Here is a 22,801-nt window from a genome sequence, read left to right on the forward strand (position 1 = left end):
GGTGGTGCTGGTGGTGGCGCTGGTGGTGGTTCTGGTGGCAGAGCTGGTAATGGTAGAGGGAGGCTCCAGCCCATCGACTGCAGCCTCTGAGGGCTGCCCACTGGGGCTGCTGGTGGCGGTGCTGGTGACGGCGCTGGTAGTGGTGGGGGGAGGCTCTAGCCCATCCCCTGCAGCCTCAGACAGCTGCCCACTGGGGCTGCTGCTGTTGGTGGCGGCGCTGGTGGCGGAGCTGGTGGCGGTGCCAGCAGTGGTTGGGGGAGGCTCCAGCCCTTCCCCTGCAGCCTCGGACAGCTGAACCACCATGGTTGGTGGTAAGGGCTCCGACTGAGCCCCAGCACCAGGCCTCTTGTCCTTTTTGCCTGCTAGTGCATTCCCCTTGCCCTTCCTGCCAGCAGCTGGGGATGGCTCCTTGTTCCTTTTAGCAGCAGCTGGGACTGCTTCTCTCCTTTCCTCTCCACAGCCAGGGATTGCTCCTTGCCTTTCCTTTTAGCAGCTGAGGGTGCCTCCTTGCCCTTCCTTTTAGCAGCTGGGGGTGCCTCCTTGCCCTTCCTTGCAGCATTTGGTGCAGGCACCCTTTCAGTGTGGCTGCTTGGTGCCTGGGATCCTCTCCCACCTGGTGTAGCTGTGGACACTATTGTGCCTGTGGAATGGGTGGCTGAGGAGCTTGCCTGGGTCTTGAACACCCTGGCCTGACATGAGTGTCGGGGGGAGCGGTAGGGAAGAGGTCAATGTTGGTGAGGAAAAACTTCTTAGGGACATTGGGGCGGGAAGAGGGAGATGGTTTGGGAGTGGAGGAAGAGGGAGTGGTTGTAGAAGGTGTCAGTGTGGTGTGTTTGAGTTCAGGTGCATGGGCTGGATGCTGTTGTGAGGTGGATGACTGTGGGGTGTCTGAGTGCTTGCGTATGTGTACTTTGGGATGAGGGGGCACAGACACAGTGGGAGAGAACACGGGGGACATGTGCATGGAAGTGGGGGTGGGGACTGCCAGTGAGGGGTGTGTGCTGTTAGGTGTGCTGGTGATGGGGCTAGTGAATGAGGATGTAGTGCATGCAGGTGTGAGTGGAGACTCAACTGGGAGGGAGGTGGACGAGGAAGCGGAGGGGGCCACAGTGGAGGAAGTGGATGTTGGCATGTTTGCATCTGGATGGTGTTTGTGTGAGTGACTGTGGGATGAAGTGTGGTGCTTGTGTTTGCCATGTTCACTCTTGTGTGTTGTCCTGGGTGCATGCTCGTCTGCCTGTGTGCTTGGGATAGGTTGGGGTTGAGGGGAATGGGATTGGGTAGAGGAGGTTGGAGGGGGGAGACTAGAAACAGGGACAATGGCTGCCATCAGAGAGGAGGCTAGAGCCTGGATTGATCTAAGTTGGGCAGCCATGCCAGTGTGAATACCCTCCAGGAATGCATTTGTCTGTTGCATTTGGGCTGCCAGCCCCTGGATGGCATTCACAATGGTTGACTGCCCAACAGAGATGGATCGCAGGAGGTCAATAGCCTCCTCACTCAGGGCAGCAGGGCTAAATGGGGCAGGGCCTGAGGTGCCTGGGATGAAGGAGATGCCCACCCTCCTGGGTAAGCGGGCACGGGAAACTCACTGAGGGGCTGCTGGGAGGGCAGCGCTGGTACGGGGGTTGCCGCTGTACCTGTAGTTGGGGTGGGCACAGAGGTGTCCGCCAACACTAGGGAGCTTCCATCGGAGGAGGTATCACTGTCAGAACTGTCCCCTCCAGTCTCCGCCGTGGTGCTCCCCTCGCACTCCATCCCACTGGTGCCCTCACTGTCCGTGGATTCGTCCTCCTGGGTCTTGTGGGATGCAGCCCCCTCCGTCACCGGTGCCTCTGCTCCTCCGCCAGATGATGCTAATTCACAGGACAGGGTGACAAAACAAAAAGGGGGGGAAGAGACAAAGGCTACACTTGGTCAGTGGAGGCACCAACATTACCGTTGGCATACACGACACACACACACACAGGGAACAACCCTACGCACTAGGCAATGCACTACCAGTCACAATGCTAGTCACCAGACATGGATAGGGACACCTAATGCCAACTGCAGCATACCTGAGACCCACAGACCCCTGCCCAGTAGAGGATGCCTATTAGCTTAGTTGGAAGAATTTTACATCAGAACCCTGCCCAAAATGGGACCTACTCTGCAGTGTCAGGGCTGGTCTAGGGCCACCCACATACACACATCCCCCACGCGGATACCACTCCACCAGGCGCAAGTTGTATATTGGGGCACTGTACTGACCCCCTTGTGGCTGCTATGATGCCTCCAAGCGTCCGTCCAGCTTCAGATAGGCCACTGCCAGTATGCAGGCCATCAGGGGGGGTCCGGGTTCGACGGGCACCCCTTCCTCATTGGGAGGCCATCCCCAGCTGGGCCTCCGCCATCTTCCGTGCCCATCGTCTCAGGTCCTCCCACTGTTTCTGACAGTGGGTGATCCGCCTGCCGTAGACCCTCAGGGTCCGCACATCCTTGCGATGGCACGCCATATTCCCTTTTTCTGATGGGCTCTGACCTGCAGGGAAATGGACACAGGGAAAGGTATTAGTCCGACCGTCCTGCCTGTTACACTTATGGTCCACCGTCCCCCTTACCATTCCTATTAGCACAGACATGGCCCACCATACATACTGCACGCTCCCCAGGGCCCATCCACCAACCAAACCCCCACCTACATGAGGCCTTCACACACAACACTCCATGCATTCACGCCACATGCATCGTACTCACAGTGCACTAACCCGTTGGTCTGGAGGCCCATACAGCATTTGGTACTGGGGTAGGACCCCATTCACCAGTCTCTCCAACTCTGCTGAGGGGAATGCAGGGGCCCTTTCCCCAGACACACGAGCCATGGTCAGTTCCAGACACAGGTCACAGCAGTACATGCAGTGTAGGTCCTCTCCTGTTAAAGGTCAGGTAGCAAATGAGTGAACAGATAGAAAATGGAAGTCAAGTCCGCGGCAGAGCGTACCGTCACCGCAGGCGTACATCACCATTGGCCACTGTACCCCATAGGGCCCAATAGAAACCAATGAGGAGTTGCACCACGGTTCTCGACCGCCTCCGTCAACGGCGCTCAACATCAGTGGAATTACCTAATTTCCACATGTCCCTCCATACAGGACAGGCAGGTGCCATTTCAGGGGGTGTCAGGCCATGGCTCCTAACTGCGTCACAGTACACAAATGCACCATTGGGACCTCTCCAACAAAATACTGTTACAATCACAACATGCATTGAAGTGTAGTGGTTGGAAATAAGAGATACTGACCTGCTGCTCACCATTTTGCCCCATAGATTGCAACCGCTGTGGATGAATAGGAGATGGAGACATTCCCCTGTGTAGAGACCCCTGGTGGACTTGGCAACACAGGAGGACAGGCACATTATCCTCACCTATAGACTGGACAGGGTCACTATCACAGAGCTGTGTGCCCAATTGGAACCTGACCTGATATCTGCTATCCGTCACCCTACTGGCATCCCCCCTCTTGTGCAAGTGCTATATGTGATCCATTTCCTGGCAACTGGCTCCTTCCGTGTGACAGTGGGCTTGGAAGCAGGAATGTCACAGCCAATGTTCTCAATAGTGCTGACCAGAGTGTTGTCTGCCCTGATTAAACACATTGCCAGCTACATCGTACTCCCCCAGGTAGAGGATTTGGCCACAGTAAAAGCTGATTTCTATGCAATGGGACATATCCCCAACATTATTGGGGCAATTGATGGAACACATATTGCATTTGTCTCCCTCCCCCCCGGGCGAAATGAACAGGTTTTCAGAAATCAAAAGAGCTTTCACTCCATGAATGTGCAGATGGTGTGCCTGGTGGACCAGTACATCTCCCACGTCAATGCAAAATATCCTGGGTCTGTGCATGATGCCTTTATCCTGAGGAATAGCAGCATCCCATATGTGATGGCTCAACTCCAGAGGCACTAGTGTTTTAGTGCACCAAAACACTAATATGCTCGTTTTTGTCCTGCCACCTACTATCTTATTATCAACCGCTCAACACATTGGTTGATGCTGGCATCGTTCTCACCTGTACTCTCAACCTTTTTGCACACACCATCCTAGGTGTTTGGGTTTCTCGTTCCTTTTCACTATTCCAAATGTTGTTTTTTCACATTTCCTAACGCAAAAATCTACTCTGGTTTCAATGCATTTTTAAGCTCTGTTACTGATACATCCTATTCATGTATTCTTACAGCCTTGAAAAAGTCAAGGATGACGAAACACGTGTCGGCTGTTTTTACAAAAATGTGAAAAATGTACAGTGCTTCCATACTACATATCCAGTGCATTTCATGATATCAGAGGATTTTTACCCTGATCTGATACAAAGGAATAAAAAAGTCTTTTCCACCTTGATCCTGGGATGTGCCGTGGTTTTCCTTCTACTCCCATACATATGACAATGCATTGCAGCAAAAAAGGAGACAGTTGCCACACAGCCCTAACCATAGTATGAAGCCTTTTCCTGGGCCTGAGGAAACATTCCCTATGCAGTCTGGTGGTCTACTGCTCTTGGGATGGAATTGTTGAGCATTTTTCTGCCTTTCTAACTTGTCTGACAGTTCATAGCTGTCTGTGCGGCTTGAATTAGGGTTCTTTGCTGGAGGATCCTGAGTGCCAAGAATGGTCTGTATTTTCTAGCTGAGTTTGGACCTAGAATTCAACATTAGATTGTGGTTTAACCCGAGGAATATCTGCCATTACTGCCGTAAGTGCACATTGACATCCTAAAATTAGAAAAATCCCAATTCTCTACTAGGAACTAGGATGTGGACTTTACTATTAAGAAACATTTTTGTGCATCAAAAAACCATTTAGGAGAGCAAAAAACTTGAATGAAGCTGTGTCTGCTGAAAGCTCAGACATTGTCGCTGGTTCAAAGACTTTTGTGAACTCTGAAGTTAGTCCTTAAAAATGCATAACCCTGATTTTTTAAATAGTTTTACGATCATGATTTTGTACTGATGGTTGTTTTAAAATTAAGGAATTGTGGAGTGGGGAAATCTTTTGTGAATTTTGCTGCTGATTTGCACTGCACATTTTTTGAGGGGGTGAGGGCTGTTTGATCTACTTTGCTGTGCCAGTCACCAACTTGGGCCAGTTAGAAGTCTAGTGCTTGAGGCTGATCTTCAATGCTGGCATGTCCGCACTTGGATGGCTCCGGGGACCAGGACACTTGATTGTGGCAATCAAGGTAGAGCTCCATACTCTTCTATGGAACTTTAGAAACTGTCTTCCATTGCTCCAATTGTGTGCAACCACTTATGGGACCTTACTCAGGTGATTCCTCACTGCAGCAAAGTGCGTATTCACACCTTTGCCCTTTCTGGTGCCTTAAAATGAAGGGTGTGAGACTCTGCTAACCCTGCAAGTGGCCCATTTCTACTCTCCAACTGCCGCTCACTTGTGAAACATAATTTAGAAATATTTGACTTCTTAACTGATATTTTGCCGGACACAGTCTTTCTATCCAAAATTTGGCTGAATGATAGTTTGGCGCCACACGTACTTTCTGCTATCCCCCAGTGTTATGCAATTGTTAGGCTGGATAGGCAGTTGCAAGTGTGGGTGGGATTGCCATTATTTTTAAACAGTCGGACAGGAGTATGCTTTCAGACTTAGCGGCCTGATTACGAGTTTGGCGGTCCTAGGACTACCAAACCCATGGTGGCAGTCAGACCGCTGCAATCCTGGTGGTCTTACGACCAGATTACGGACCTGGTGGTCAGACCAGCAGGAGACTTCCGCCTCCGCCAGGATCAGGTATCCTGATGGGTTGGCAGTGGTGAAACTCATCAGCAGCCATGGCAATACCGAGTTTGGCACCACTATGCTGATCACAACTTTCCTTTCTGACAGCCTTTTCATCGCAGGATCCCCTCCATAAAAAGGCTGGCAGAATGGTAGAGTTAGGAGCCATAGCGGGGCCCCCTCCACTGTCCACGACCATGTCATGGGCAGTGCAGGGACCCCATGTCAGCACCCTCGGAATGCGCACTGCGTGCTCTCTGAGGGAGCCGAGGCCAATGCTGCTGCACCGTTTCCTCCTGGCTGACTGGCGGGAACATCGTAATATGATGTTTAAGCTGGTCAGCCTGGTAGAAACATCGTAAGACGACAGTAGTGAGGCTGCCAGCTTGTCGGCTGCCTTACCACTACCATATTGGAGTTCAGGTAGTTCAACCTCCAAACTCGTAATCAGTCATCCCAGAGTGGGAGGCAACGTTTTTCTCTCTCACCCTTTCCAGTAATTTCACCTTAGTTGGATTCCTGATTTACCAGCATTCGGGCCCGGCGGCTAGTATTATGGCATGACTAACAGATACATTGTAATCTTTTATTTTATGCTAGTCTAATTTTACGGTCATTGGAGGCCTTAATCTCCATTTTGATGACACTGTGTGTCCTGCTACAGCCTCACTGATTGCAAACTTGGAAGCTCTTCATTTCTCACACCTGGCTGTGTCCCCTATGCATAAACTAGGTCATACATTAGAACCTTTTTCTTTCTTTAACCAGCTAATTGGCAGACTGCCCTTTGCCCCTTATACGGTCTGATCACTTTACTATACCCTTTCAGGTCCCTGTTGTCAATTCTATATCTATACCTGCCCAGGGCCAGTTGGCAAGGGCACAGAAATGGGTTAGGGTGACCACTGCCAATTTCACTCAGGCTCTGGTCTTGAATTGCCCTAGTTTAGACAATCGTATAGATAAAGCTAATTCACAACTGGCAGATTGGATAACTTGTGCACTTGACCCAATCACACAGCAGGTTGACCATATTACTAAAATGTCTAAACCTTGGCATAATTATTTAGGGATGAATTGCTTGCACAGAAAAAGAATTGTAAACATCTGGAGCGTGCTTGGTGCAGAAACTTTAACTCTACTGACAATGCAAATTATCAGTCGGCCTTTAAGTCATATCATAAGCACAATAGGGTTACTCACCATGAATTTTATGGTGGTAAAATTGAGGCGGCTGTATTGCTACATGCACTACGTGCAAGGTAAACAGCGGTGCAGTGTAAGGGCAATGAAATATACGATGGACCATTGGCCTCTACTCCCATTTTACATTGGCTCACGACTCCATCTTGTTGAGTCTGGTTCTGTGCGTGAAGCACTGTTCTGTTTTTTTCCACAAGCTTCTGCAAGTTGCAGGGTGGGGTTTTTCTGCTCAACTTTGCTCCATCTACCTGGTACGGAGGGCGCTATTTACATTCCACGAGTTATCAGTTAGGACAGTGGGATGCACCTGTACTCAAGGAGGAATGCAAGCTTCACTTGGAGCCCTCTTCTGGGAACCTGGCCCGTTCCAAGGAGACGCCTCGAAGGGTGAACAAGGTACCGCCGAATGCATAATTTGTAAAGGAGGGGGTATTTTTCTCGAAAAGACTCCTGGGTGTTAGTAAATACTATAAAGGTCAGGAGCCCTTATGGAATAGCTCAGGAACTCTCTTCTGGGTTGGACGCAACGCCAGGAGGACTGATTGTCCCGAACGAGACTCCCTGCGCAAGTCGATTTGGGTTCCCCGGCTTGGTGTATGCCGGAGAGCTGTAGAATCTCTTTTCGGTGAAGCCTTTCATTTTATAGTCATTTGAGCATATTGTGTGTTTATGTGTAGTATGCATTTATTCTTGCAGTTACTTTCAGGTTATTTTTCATGATATCACAGGATGCGTATATTCTTGCAGTTATTCTTGTGTCATTTTTCATGATATCACAGAGTGTGGATATTCTTGCAGTTATTCTCATGTTATTTTTCATGGTATTTTAGTGTGGTCAGTTTTGCTATATGAGAATTTGTCCCATAAATAAACTTCATTATTCTACTTATTAAGGTGTTTGAGAGTGATTGTTTCACGCTGTGCCCTAAATTGTTCTGAAGTGCAAAGTTCTGTTATTCTGAAGGGTCAAGCAACACAGGAGGCCCAGAATTACCCTCGAGAAATCGTTTCAATAGATAAGTCCTTATCCTTCTTAGATCGAGTTTCAGTGGCTGCTCCACCTTCAGAGGCATGTTGTAATACTAAATCTCAGTTTTTTGTTGAAAGTTGCATCTATCTATTCCATGTCACCTGAGGCATCTAGGGATGCTCCATGCCTCAGTCTTGTTTCCAACCTTCGATGGATAGCTCAGGGCTACCCTTGTTTAAATCTATAGATCCTGAGATGCCCTCCCTGGTGGCAGAGTCAAGTCAGGCTCCCCCTCTGATCCTGCGGCTCCTGCTGTCCTGAACTCAGCGAGGAATAACAGCTATAGCACCTGTTCTCCGTGACCTATTGAATAGCTTTTTTAAAGCAGGCCAGGCCCCTCAACACTGGAGGCACACCACTGTAGTTCCTCTCCTTACAAAGCCATATTTGGACCCAGCTAAGCCTGAAAACTTTAGGCCTATTTCATTGCTTCATTTTGCCTCTAAGGTTGCTAAGAAATGTGTAAATCAGCTCTCCAGCTGATCAGCAGACGAGGCAAAAGAGCTTCTTCATAGGACTCAGTTGGATTTTTACCCCTTTATATCACAGAGTCAGCGCTGTGGCTAGCTCAGAGTGCACTTGTCAAATCATGGACAGGAGCGCCACTGCAGCACCGCTGATGCTGGATTTCAGCGCAGCTTTCAACACAGTGTCACACGACCTTCTGCTTGAAATATTATGAATGTGCAGTGTCAGGGACAAAGCCTTGCAGTAGTTAGCTTCTTTTTTTGAGGACCACACCTTTCAGGTGACGTTAAATCCTTTTCAATCTCAGGAGTTTCCACTGCAGCAGAAAGTGCATAAGGGGTCTTCTTTGAGTCCTACGTTATTCAATCTGTACATGCAATCCTTGGATGATATCATCTAGCAGAACATATTTATCATTTTGTACACTGATGATACATAATTGATCATCACTTTGACACAGAGGGAAGCCAACACTGTTGCTCTACTGAGGACCTATTTGATGGAGGTGGCCCAGTTGATACACCTCAACTGTCTAAAATTGAATGCTAGAAAGGCTGAGGTCCTTATCTTGGGAAACCAGACATCAATATTGTCCTCTGCCTCATGGTCAGACTCACTCGACCCTTTGCCTCCCCCCAAAAAAGTCAGAACCTCGGTTAATGGTTTGATGCCAAGCTCTCCTTTGACAGCCAGATCACAGCCTTAACAGGCAATAGTTTGGGGCTCTTAAAACGTCTTAGAAAGATTCTTGGACTTCTCCCTGAAGGTGCCAGTAGGACAGTAGTCCAAGCCTTGATATTTCCAGGCTGGGCTACTAAATCTACCCAGATGGTCCTCCATGGGCTCTGCTCTTTCAAAACTGCACTGGCTACCTCTTAAGAAACAGCTTACTTATAAAGCCATATGCTACTGCCATAGCGTCCTTTAGAACAAGGGTCCTTGTTCCCTGTACCCTTCCTTTAAGCCCCCTGTTCTTACTAGAAGTCCAAGATCCACCAGGACCTTGCTATCATCCATTCCTACTGTAAATAAGGCACGGATTGGAGGATGCCCCTTTACTTTCATAGCAGCGAAGTGATGGAACTTCCTGCCTCTTCAAATTGGTTAGGAAGCTTCAGAATTATTGCGTTGCAAAAAGCTAAAAACCTGGCTGTTTAGGTCGGCCTAAGGGTGCCACTTTATCACTATGTTTCTTTTTATATCAAATGTTATTAGATTTTTCATCAAAGAAACAATCCCTTGCATTAACATTTATTATCACCTCCAATTCCAGCTCCTACAGAAAACATGTAGCAGGGCCCCCTCCTTTTGCCACCATTCATCATGCCTGGCGAATCTTCTTTCCTCCCACCCCCCCACCACACCTATGAAATTTGCCCCAGCCATATCCCCAATACTTTATTATATTTTTGGGGGCATCCCCTGGCCTCATAGACCGACCTCTCTTGCAGAGCACACCAGTCAACTCCCAGACGCCATTGTGTTACTTCATCACTGTGTTATCTGGTTTTGGACTTTGGACGTTTCACTTCAGCGCTGGGACGCTTCGGCTCAAAGTAACTATGGCGGTCATTCTGACCGCGGCGGTCGCCGCCCGCCATGCGGTCACCGCCGAATGACCGCCCGCGGTCAAAAGACCGCGGCGGCCATTCCAACTTTCCCGCTGGGCCGGCGGGCGCCCTCCAAAAGAGACCGCCAGGGTTGGAATGAGGGCCTATGTGTTTTTTAAATTACTTTATTAATATTATTATTAACTGCAGAGAGCCTTGCAATGCTCTCCAGCATTAGGGGTCTCCTTTAGAAGGAGACCACAGATGACAAGACGTTTATTTTCGTCAAGATGAGTAAGACCACAGGAGAAAGGGGGCTGATGAAACCACAGCAGCACTTTCTGATCCCACAGATGCTAATGTAGAAAGACATGTTAAGGTTGCCTGTCAATGTCTGGGGCATGGGTGCCAGGAGTTACACAGTTGTTCCAATACTAAGAGTTGCAGCAACAGAAGTCTGTTTTTAGCAAGAAACCAATGTTGTATGAATACATGGACTGAGCACCTAGATACTCCTTTGCCTCTTTCTGGAGCCTGAGGCCTGAATGGATAGAGCACTCAAAATTAATGACATCACTGCTTGTACCCAGGTACTTGAAGTGTTCATGGCAGCCCATGGACAGCTTTTGGTTTTCTGCTGTTGTGACCCTTCGTGGTCATGGTTCATTTTCTGCTTGACTTGGCAGTCAGAACTAGTGTTTTGACTTGTTTAAGATGTCCTTGGCCCACAGAGCAGCTCTCCGAAGAGTCTCCTTTGCCAAGTCATGTTCCTAGATGGATGTCAGGAGTTATTCATAGTTTCCTGGTTGTAAGACCTTGTTATTAAAACACAGGTCAGGATGCTGACAGCTCCGTGCCCGGTACTTTTGAGAATTGAGCTGCCTGGGAAGCATATACTGAGAGCCATCATAGTAATGTGGGCATTTTCTTGTGTTGCTGAGAATACAATCTTCATTACAGGGAGTGCAGAATTATTAGGCAAGTTGTATTTTTGAGGATTAATTTTATTATTGAACAACAACCATGTTCTCAATTAACCCAAAAAACTCATTAATATCAAAGCTGAATATTTTTGGAAGTAGTTTTTAGTTTGTTTTTAGTTTTAGCTATGTTAGGGGGATATCTGTGTGTGCAGGTGACTATTACTATGCATAATTATTAGGCAACTTAACAAAAAAAAAATATATACCCATTTCAATTATTTATTATTACCAGTGAAACCAATATAACATCTCAACATTCACAAATATACATTTCTGACATTCAAAAACAAAACAAAAACAAATCAGTGACCAATATAGCCACCTTTCTTTGCAAGGACACTCAAAAGCCTGCCATCCATGGATTCTGTCAGTGTTTTGATCTGTTCACCATCAACATTGCGTGCAGCAGCAACCACAGCCTCCCAGACACTGTTCAGAGAGGTGTACTGTTTTCCCTCCTTGTAAATCTCACATTTGATGATGGACCACAGGTTCTCAATGGGGTTCAGATCAGGTGAACAAGGAGGCCATGTCATTAGATTTCCTTCTTTTATACCCTTTCTTGCCAGCCACGCTGTGGAGTACTTGGACGCGTGTGATGGAGCATTGTCCTGCATGAAAATCATGTTTTTCTTGAAGGATGCAGACTTCTTCCTGTACCACTGCTTGAAGAAGGTGTCTTCCAGGAACTGGCAGTAGGACTGGGAGTTGAGCTTGACTCCATCCTCAACCCGAAAAGGCCCCACAAGCTCATCTTTGATGATACCAGCCCAAACCAGTACTCCACCTCCACCTTGCTGGCGTCTGAGTCGGACTGGAGCTCTCTGCCCTTTACCAATCCAGCCACGGGCCCATCCATCTGGCCCATCAAGACTCACTCTCATTTCATCAGTCCATAAAACCTTAGAAAAATCAGTCTTGAGATATTTATTGGCCCAGTCTTGACGTTTCAGCTTGTGTGTCTTGTTCAGTGGTGGTCGTCTTTCAGCCTTTCTTACCTTGGCCATGTCTCTGAGTATTGCACACCTTGTGCTTTTGGGCACTCCAGTGATGTTGCAGCTCTGAAATATGGCCAAACTGGTGGCAAGTGGCATCGTGGCAGCTGCACGCTTGACTTTTCTCAGTTCATGGGCAGTTATTTTGCGCCTTGGTTTTTCCACACGCTTCTTGCGACCCTGTTGACTATTTTGAATGAAACGCTTGATTGTTCGATGATCACGCTTCAGAAGCTTTGCAATTTTAAGAGTGCTGCATCACTCTGCAAGATATCTTACTATTTTTGACTTTTCGGAGCCTGTCAAGTCCTTCTTTTGACCCATTTTGCCAAAGGAAAGGAAGTTGCCTAATAATTATGCACACCTGATATAGGGTGTTGATGTCATTAGACCACACCCCTTCTCATTACAGAGATGCACATCACCTAATATGCTTAATTGGTAGTAGGCTTTCGAGCCTATACAGCTTGGAGTAAGACAACATGCATAAAGAGGATGATGTGGTCAAAATACTCATTTGCCTAATAATTCTGCACTCCCTGTATAACTGGACCGGACTCTTCAGAGCTGCCTAAACATATTTTTGGTATTCAGTAGCAGTATGTCTGACACACACAAGAACGATCAGGAGCAGTCATCCCTAGCCATGAGCTGTTGGCAAGAAAAAACTCCTAGCTAATCTTAGGCCGGAAAAGCACATTTTCTTTAATGACTCCGTCAGCAGGATACTTTTCATTAAGTTCATTTTCTAGCTTTTTTAATGGTAAGAAAGCTAAAGAGATAATAAAAGTTTTGCCTCTATAGTTTCAGGAATCTCCTGCATATTCAGTCCGACAGTGGGATCAATTCAGTGTTTTTAAACGCTCCTATGGAGACACAGAAACATTTTGTTCGCAACTACTAAGTGATGAAAAGCAACAGAGAATTTACAGAACTAGGAAGTGACTCTCTAAAAATGGAGCAATGCAATGTGATACCTCATTTAGCAAAGTGGGACTGTTTTTTGAGAGGCGCTAAATACACTACTTTTTTTTTAATCAATTCTGTTGTGTCCCCTACAGCATCTAGTTGCCAATGTTGGTCTTTAGCACCTTGTAAGGATGAGAACGATGTTTTTTTTAGTTGTTCTCAGTGTAATGAGGTGTTATATTCAAATATCCGATTCTTTAAAAATGATGCTTCTTTTATACCCAAGATTTCCACTGAGTGTATTACATATCACAACGACATCTTGTACTTAAGTATGTGTGCTTAATTTCTATGATTTCATGACTTCTGGTCCATAACATTGGCATTGCATTGACTTGCCAGTAAATTACCGGAACAGTAGCCGCAGTCGTTCAGCAGATCGCTTTAAAATGGTCCAAAATTCTTCTCCATCCCCTGCGTCTCACAGGTATCAAAATTTACCAGAGTGGCCCAGTTGCTCAGTATGGCACAAATATTTTTTGCATGCACCATTTTCACTCCCCCACGCCCTGAGCCCAGTAGGCTCAGTTCACAAAGGCAGGGTTTTTTAAATTAGAAATAATTACACTCCTGCAAAAGTGTGAGAACAGCAGGTTCCGCAAAGTATTTCAGGAATTCTTTGTGCATCCTGTATAGTCTAAAAAGGTGGAGGAACATCAGACAGCCTCAATAGAAGACAGAATTGAGGCTCAGGTATGGAGAGAGTAGGGGTCCTAAAAGGGGTGTTATATTGGACACTAACAGGCAGGCTACCAGTGGCGGCCACAGCAAATCTGAATGGAGGGGTGAGGGGATGTAGTGGACGAGGGAAAGAAAAAAAAAAAAAAAGTAAGACACTTACCTTCCGCCGCCGATGTCTTCTGCTGCCCCGCACGTCGCTCCTCTTCTTGTGGTGTCCTAGCATTCACTGGGACACCAGCAATCCTGCCACTGCTTTCTTGCTAAAGCTTGCATGAAAGCAGCACCAGGATTGGTCTGAGTGGCTTAGACTGTCACTCAGACACAACCCTGTGGTCTGTGCAGTTTCTCCAGCCTGGCTGTTACTGAGACGGCTGGCCAAACACACATGCGCACATAGGTGCACTCTCGCTTCTCCCCCCCCCCACCTCACTTGGCCCATCCCTACCCCTCCCCTCCCTGTGCTGCTGGCTGAGTCAGCAGATGAAAAATGAAACGATAGTGGAACTATTATTTCATTTTTCATCTCCTGACTCTCGGCCGGGGCGAACCTCCATCATTGAAGAGTAGCCGCCCCTGCCGGCTACCACTTAGTCCCTGTTGTAGCGGGAGCTCAAAGGTTAATTTTGCCACCACCGTTCCTTCTGGTGGGCTAAGGGTGGTCATGCATTTCTCAATGTCCTGCCTAAGGAGTATGAAGTGGTTTAGTTTAAGGAGATTCTCCTTCTTCCCTCTTCTATGTTCAGGATGGTCTGTCTTTACAGTCACTCAGGGACTGTATTCATTCATTTCCCTCTTGTTTTCCATGCATGAGTTGCCTAGTGGTTAAAAGAAAGACATGCTTTAGACTGAGGTTAAGGCCTTATGTTCCAACTCTAGATCAAGAGGTTGAGCCTTTGGTACTCATTTCCTTATTTCTGCTAAAAATTAATTTGAACACCACATGTAATCTGCAAGATTCCTGACAATTTATTATCATGACATTAACATATATAGTCCAAACTGAGCAAGAAGTCAATAGAGTACTGTAAAACAAATACAAACATCGGCCAGTGTGAATTGTATTCATTTTCAGCAGATGAGGTTCCGGGTTGGAATAAGAGATACCCATCTTTGGTAGATGTGGCCTCCAGGATGGACTAGCAGGTATTCATTTTCGGCAATTGTGGCTTCAGGGCTGGGGCTGATCTCCAGCTTTGGCAGAGACGACTCTTCTAAGGTTTAGCCACAAAACGACAGCAGCAGTCTTTCACTCTGCAGGGCTGCCAGTTGGCATGCTATTGATTGGCTTGAAGTTTCTTCACCTGGTTTATCACAAGAACCACTACTAGGGATGCTTGGCAACCCCTCAAAATAGAGGTCAATCCCAGTGATGTTCCCACTGAGTAGTCTGCATACCCTGGGTGTTAAGTACAGCTGGGATTCTCCTTCTGGACAGTCTTATTCAGAGTCAGGTACTTGCCTCACCTCTCTAATCAAGCAGGCAGGCATCTAGGCTCTAGGCAAGCACACAAATTATCCAGCAATTTATGCCCAACTTCAGATGATGTCCCTTCACATCTGGAAGGCCAGCTGTCATGCAGTCAGCATCCCTGGTTTCAAAGTAGCTGTTCAAATACTCATTTGAGCAATCGTTTTCATGGTCAAGAAATATCTGGAACTCGCACAAAGTTCTGTAGTTTGGTTCTGACTTTTATGCTCATTTTCCACACAGGAGATTGTAGATCCACTCCCTAGGGTTGTGGAACCAGTTTGAGGAGGTGCCCTTTCAAATGTCCTTTTCTGGTGGCAGTGCTAACACAGACTTTGTGGAAGGTGATGGCTCTCACAGCAGTCAGTGATGATGGTGGCTCCAAGAAGGAGACTCTAAAAAGAGGGCATAATGAAACATGAAGACTTTTCATCTGGCAGACAAGAGCCTTCCTCACAAAAGGGATGGCCTTGTTTAGAAACGTTTCCATCTTTAGCAATAGATTCTCCTGGCCCACACATTTTCCCCTGCCATCCACCAAATTGCAGTATTAAGAAAACTTTAATCAGCAATCTCCTGCTAAACGGTCCTTATAATTTTATTAATGGTAGCCTTGTCTCCACCCTCCATCACTTGAGTGTCTGGCAGTCCACCATTTGGGTTCAGGAATGCAATCAATGAACCTGGGGAAGCTGTTTCCACCCTCCATTTTGTACCATGCTAAATCATAGGCCATCCAAAATGGATACCACTGATCCTAGCGAACATGCTCATATTGCACACGGTCTCAATGTGATGTTTGTGATTCACAATGTACACATGTATGTGACACACATATTGGATATGAACACAAAGGTGTGGTGCCAAACTGAAGCATCACATTTAGCCAAGTGCGGCGGATAGTCTGGCCAAGACAATTTATGGTAATCTGTAGCACCATTGCTTCATGTCAGCAACCCAGGACATTGAGAGTAGTTTCATGATATTTAAAAAGACTGCTTTTGGTTCACCCTTCCATGCCACAGAATCATGCATAAATGTTCTTGTTACCAAGGACAGGCCAAGGTCTCGGTGAGCATGTTAATTGGGATGGCAAAATGCCAGGATATCAGTTTTTCATGCAGTTTGGTAATGTAGGGCAGGGATATATACCTGAATACCATGGAGGAGACATTCCTGTCCTGACAGGGGTCAATGTCAATCATCCAGACTGGGAGCTAAATTCAAATTCTGTTTTAGAGCAAGAAAACTTAATAGTCTAGATCTGCCAAATATCAAACTACTAGAAGGAAGGAAATAGGAAAGCAGTTGGTAGAGAGCACCACAGAGCAGCAGAGCTAACCAATTATGAACCTGAATTTCAATTACTTTTGCCTGTTTCTGAAGAAATGTTCACTTTATTTGAGCAATCCAAAAAATCAGGGGTACTCATAATTCATATTGTGAATACATCTAACACTGAGGAACATATCTGGCCAATCTTTGGATCATTATTCGAATAACAAGCATGCTGGACCAGCAAATAACATCCAGCTTGTTACTTTGAAGGAAAGATTTCCATTTATATTTCTGTATCTCCAGCAACCAGTTGGATGTGCCTGCTTCAGTGGCTATGAAGATGGAGCTACCTTTTTCAAGTAGTGTCTGAGGAAATCCTTTCTTTTTCCATATCTCCTGATATATTGAGCTTTCATATCTTGGAGGAAGCAACTTTCAGAAAAAGGGTTGAGTAGGTGATTTATTGGTGGAAATTCAGCTGGAAAACATTTGTACTTCTATCATCTAGAAGCCATTTTACAAGTTGAGATAATGTGATAGCAGGAAATCATTGTGGGTTCAGTTAGGTGTGAGACCTCATGCAGCAGATCATAATTATTAGCATTCATCTCATACATCATCATGGCATTATTTAATAGCATGTCTTCTATATGTGAATGACAGCTGCATCTACTGTAATCTCTATGTAGCTGGGAGGCTGAGCCATGTGAAAATGATGACAACCTATTAAACCCGGGTCCGCAGGAACCATACCCTGGGGGCAACGTAAAGCGAGTGACGTTGATTCGCATCGAGGAGCGTGCCAACGTATGAACGACAGAGGAAAGCGCCGCAGGTAAATGGAGCCAAGATGTGGAGACGCGGGGAACTGAAGGATGAAGGGCAGGAGAGACAGAGTCGACAGAAACAAGAAGCAGACAAACGGGGACCAGAGCAGCAAGTAGAACGTGTCTGGAGACCCAAAGAGCAAGTATAAAGACAAGGGAAATCCACGGAGAAGAGACGGAAGAAGCCAGACAAGAGAAAGTCACCAGCCAATAGTCCCCGGGAAGAATGCAGAGGCCCGCCAAGTCCCTGGAGGGGCGTGGCTGACACAGGTATGCAATCGCTTACGCGATCGATTTCAGGATTGGGCACAAGGGAAAAGGGAGAGTGGAGTGGAGGCAGAGAAGACATAGAGGGCACTAATCTGATTCCCCGAACACCAATATAGATAGGGGTTATGCTTGAAAAGGTGGCACTAGGGTGATCCCTAAAATCCTTCAACACATAGCAGTTCTTTTCCACCCTTTCACTGAGCCAACTCCTACCCTTGCATGACACTACGCAAAGGAGAAAATATAATAAAAAAAAGAAAGAAAATACAAATAAGAACTCCAGACAGAACTTATTCTGAAATGGGCCTTTTATTTGTTTTCTTTCCCTTGATTCCCGTCCCATGATCCTGGGTGATGAGGAGCTTGGGGGCCATTGGTACATTCCCATGATGAAAGAAAGAACAGCACATAAGAAATCAGAAGAAAGAAGAGAGAAAGCAGACAAACCAATAACACTGACCTATTCCCTTGTTATTGTTTTCATATATTTTCCTTTATTTTTTCTATCGAAGACCCAGTAATAAAAAACCATGACTATACCCAGATATCGTCCTCCATGTATTCCTTCCATATTCCGCTTGCCACAGCCAATATCCCAGCACCTATCAAGCATCCTTAAAGAACCATGTGTACAGTATCAAGTTTCCAAGCCTTTTCTACCAGGACCCCCACTATGCATTTGAATATGCTCACTGTTAGAATTAGGTGTTTGATTGTGGGGTGGTTAAACCTTTCCCAAGCAACAACCAGAGTCCTTTTCAGGGTGAATCACAAAAGTCACTAAATTAACCTAAGCTTCGTCCTCTGGTAGCCTGGCACATAAGCAGTCAGGCTTAGCCTAGAGGCAAATTGTAAACGTTTTTACATAGCAGCACACAAAAAGTACTAAACTGAAAACACCACACAAAAAAATCCCTCACAATTTAAAAAAACAGAGCTAAAACCCAATTAGTAGAACCAGAGATATTTTTAGGTACATATAGAGCCACTAGCACTTATTTGGTCGTGCTAGACCGGGGAAAAGTCAAATGTTCAGACTGACCTCAGAGGAGCACAGGCTGGATACAGGTACCATGTTAGTCCTGCTTAAAAAGTTACCTTTTCAAAGTCTGACATGAAGAGTCCATTTTGCTGTAGAGGAGGCAGCAAGGAGAGTTTTGCAGATGGTGATTGCTCTAGTGTAAACACCAGGTTGGGTATTGCACACGGTCGTTACTGTAGTGCAAAGATCCTGTTGGGGTCACACTCCGTTACTTCTTGAGCTTTGTATTGGCAGTCACCATGGGCTGTCATCAATGTACTGTGAAGTGCAGATCCCCCAATGTCAACAATTGCTGATGATCACTGTAACTCAAAGAGTCTGGTTCACCGGAGCTTTGCATTGGCAATCATTGTAGACAGCAAGATCTCAGTGCAAACAGGCCTGTTTGCAGTCACAAACAGCCCAAAACTTCAGGATTTTACCCTTTCTTCGCAGGAGGAGCTCAACTGATTCCAGTCAAGTGTCCAGGATGTGGGGGAGGTACCTCTTGGGGACCAAGAACTCACTCTAGTAGAGGCTAGCAGGACTTAGGCAAGACCAGTTGCAGGTCCAGTGCAGCAGGTCAGCTTTGCTCTTGCTGGGAGGCTCCTTGAGCTTGTTTTCCCTGTAGAGCAGAGCAGGAGGTCAGCCACTGAATGATGGAGTCACTCTGGTAGTCCTGGTATCAAGCAACAAGGGATGCCTCAAGCAGCAGGCAGTCCACTGAGGGTACAAGGCAAGCATCAAGAAGCAGTGCAGTCCTCTAGTAGAAGCAGAGCAGTCCTCTGAGGTACAAGGCAGGCCTCAAGCAGCATGGCAGTCCTTGGAAGTTCAAGGCAGTCCTTCTAGGTGTCCTCCACAGGTCCCGGAGTGGACTGAAGAATGGGACTGAGGGTTCTTTTTATAATGCCTTTGCTGTAGTTGAAGTGGTAGAAACCTCTAGCGTTTCCCTGACATAGTTGAGTCAGTAATGTCATTCCTCCCTTCCCAGGCCCCAAGAGGTCTTGGATGACAATAAAATGGTGTGAATTTCTTTGTGAGAGTGCTGAGCCAACTTATTTGAAATACAAGTGGAGCAGAGAACAGTTCCACCCCTCCCATCCTACCAACACCCAGTCCCCCCTTTGTCTCAATGTCTGGGAGAAATACACAAATGTCAACATTCATGCTAAATCACAGTTGTGTGGCCCAGGACACAGGCTGCAGGCACCAAATGGTTAGGACAAGAAAATGCTAATTTTCTAAAAGTGGCTTTATCAGAATTTTGACTTAAAATCTGCTTTACCATTAAAGATGATTTTATATTACAAACCTTTAGAGACCAAACATGACATTTCTACCTGTTCTCAAACAAAAGTTATCACATATTTAATGTAATGAGGTAACCAAATATTATCCCATAAGAGAGGTCAGCCTCACAGCAGAGAAGAACTAATCTTAAAGACACTTCACACTTCCCTATGAGCTGTTTACGGCCAACCTTAGGGGTGACCTATTGCATTAAAAATAGAGTGTTAAGCCTGGCAGAAGGGGTTATTTTGCCAAATTGAACTGGCAGTATAAAACTGCACCCAGGTTGCAATGACAGGCCTGAGAAAAGTTTTGAATGGCTACTTGAGGGAGGGCACTATATATGCTGCAATCATACTAGTAACATTTAATTTGCAGGCCTTGGATACACAAAACACCACTCAACTTGGACCAATTTTCATCTCACTCTATGAGCCATTATAAGTAAGTAGTTACAACTGTGGGTACAACTGCCTTTCCATTACTGCTTTATATTTTTTACTAAAATTATATGAATAATACACTTACTTATAATGGCTTCAGCCATTAGTCTGTTATTGTTTATTCACAATTTTCTTCCACCCACTACTGAATACAGCATGTGTCAGCCCCCTTCAGCAATTGGATAAATTCACTGTGAGGTATGGCATTCTGTCCTTTCAAATGGAGCACATCCACACACATAGTGCTAGGGAGTACTAATGCAATGCGTGCTTTTTTGAGACTAAAAATAAATTTTTGCTTTTAGCTTAAGTTCTTTTTGTAGATTGATGTGGGCCAAGCAGCATCTCAAACAATAAAGATTTGCAAATTCATGACAAAACAAACAAGCACTGAAAAGGCAAAAAGGGTGGAGGTCAACACCAGACCTATTGGCTTTGCCAATGCTTGTTATTATTTGAACACAGAGCCATGGTTCAGAAGAGAGATAGACAGGGAACAGTTTTACTGCAGAAGATGTGGTATTAGTTGAGACCTGACAATAGAATTCATGTGAGGGGGAGTGAGAACTTAGTTGTGTGCCACTACTAGACATTGCACTCACAGGAAAGGAGCTGAGATAAAACATATAGGAGAGAAGGGGTGCCTTCCACTCTAAAATGTAACTGGAATACTAGACCCTATACTTACACACCCAATGTACCACCCAATCTTGTTATCCCTTGTATACTTAAAATATGAGGGCTACGAACAGTTTCTATCTAGTTCATGGAGGGAGTCTGTACTTTCAGACCATAAACTAGTAGGGGCTGTACCTAGAAGAAGTAAAATTAGGAGACGCCTCATGTAAGCAACCCCTATTCTCCTATTGGATGACAATTCCAACTGGCTTCGCATTTCATCATGTGTGTGCTGCTAAGCATGTGGGAATGTCTCCAAACCCTTTCTGGAGTCATGTAGGAGAAATAACTAGTGTGTATCTTTTTTCGAACTTGCACTTCATCTCAGTGTATCAGGTCCTCTAAATGGGTGTGTCATTGTCCACTCACTAGGTCGCATGACCTTCCAGCTAGAAATGTGTCCATGGGACTATCTTAAGATAGTCCCATGGGACTATCTTTCAGAAATCTGCCATAAGATCCCGATTGTAAAGCGTTTCCTTTCAAGCTCCTTAATTTTCCCTGGTTTAGACCACCATTGTTGAAAAGATTGAACTCTTTCTGAACACCAGTTTTGAAGAATTAGCAATCTGGCAATCAAATCAATGATGAAAATATGTTTTTATTGCAGAGAGCTTGAATTAATTTCGGCTGAATATCTGAGCCCGGCTATCTGAACATCAAACGAATGCTGCAGTCCCAGCACACAAGAGCAATCATTTGCAATTTCTTCCCAGAGCACCCTTATTTTGGAGCAGCTCCATACGATGTGAGATCTGCTCCCCATCCCATCCATTAGGCAGGGGGAACATTTGTTGGGAATTTGAGGATAGATTTTATGCAAAAGAGCTGGTGTCCTATAAAATACCCATTTGGAATAACATTGCATATGCCTGAGATTCACACCCTTTAGTAAAGAAACATTGAACACATTTATCTTATTCCAGGCTGCAGGTATAAGTTGAAGATCTTCTTTGGACTGCCATTAGTCCCAAGCTTTTCCATAAAATATATTTGTCTTCTGTTGTTTAAAAGAGTAGCCCAACAGCTAATGAAGCTTCGGGTCCTAGTCTCCACCAATTCGTCTGCCAAATCTAGACTAGAGGCTAATTGATTTGGGTCAATTTCATTTAAAAAGTGTTGTACTTAAATAAATGACCATTCCAAGAAACCTTTAAACTGTCTATTGCTAACCTCCACTTCCCCCCCTACTTTCCAGGGCTCAAATTGTATAAAGTTCTTAATGGTGTTGTAGCCATTGCTCACCCATTTAGAAACTGTTTTTCTCTAAGAGCGGTCTATCCCGAATAGATATATCTGCCAGGGAGGTAGCACCAATAATGACAGGTATACAGTAACACTTAAACATTTATGTTTTATGATTTAACAGCCATTGTAGGGTCTTATATCTAACTTTCGTAGAAGATTTCCTAAGCCTGAGGAAGTCAAAGATCTTCTATTCTTGAAGGATCAAGTCAAGAAAGAAATTGTCACTTAAGTTTGCGATGGAGGTGCCACAATTATATTTGCCCATAGGAAGACCGAGAACATTCCCTCCAGTTCCTTGAAAAATGTAATCTGTAAAGCCCATGGGAGGGCAGCAAACAAAATATTACATCAGGGAAGGACGGACATGTTAATCAAAGCAGAACAGCCTATGACTGACAAAGGCAAGTTGGTCCATTTGCAAAAAGTGTCTAATTTTTAGATATTAATGGGGCATAGTTTAATATATATAAATCATTAATGTTTTCAGAAACGTATACCCCAAGGTAACATATAGGTCTTGCACCTATTAGTGGATGAAACTCAGTGAGTAATGTTTCTACCGTGCAATTACACAATAAAATATCTGTTTTAGACTTATTTATTTTATAACCTCTGAG

The 22,801-nt window shown here is 45.6% G+C and overlaps 1 protein-coding gene across 2 annotated transcripts in view; it reads left to right on the forward strand.

The window, feature by feature from the left end:
* The window catches only part of NECAB1 (N-terminal EF-hand calcium binding protein 1), a 1,270,485-nt gene that overhangs the window by 218,622 nt on the left and 1,029,062 nt on the right, over positions 1-22,801 (forward strand). The window lies entirely within an intron of this gene.

The sequence above is a fragment of the Pleurodeles waltl genome, chromosome 2_2 (assembly GCF_031143425.1).
Source record: "Pleurodeles waltl isolate 20211129_DDA chromosome 2_2, aPleWal1.hap1.20221129, whole genome shotgun sequence".
Lineage (NCBI taxonomy): Eukaryota > Metazoa > Chordata > Amphibia > Caudata > Salamandridae > Pleurodeles > Pleurodeles waltl.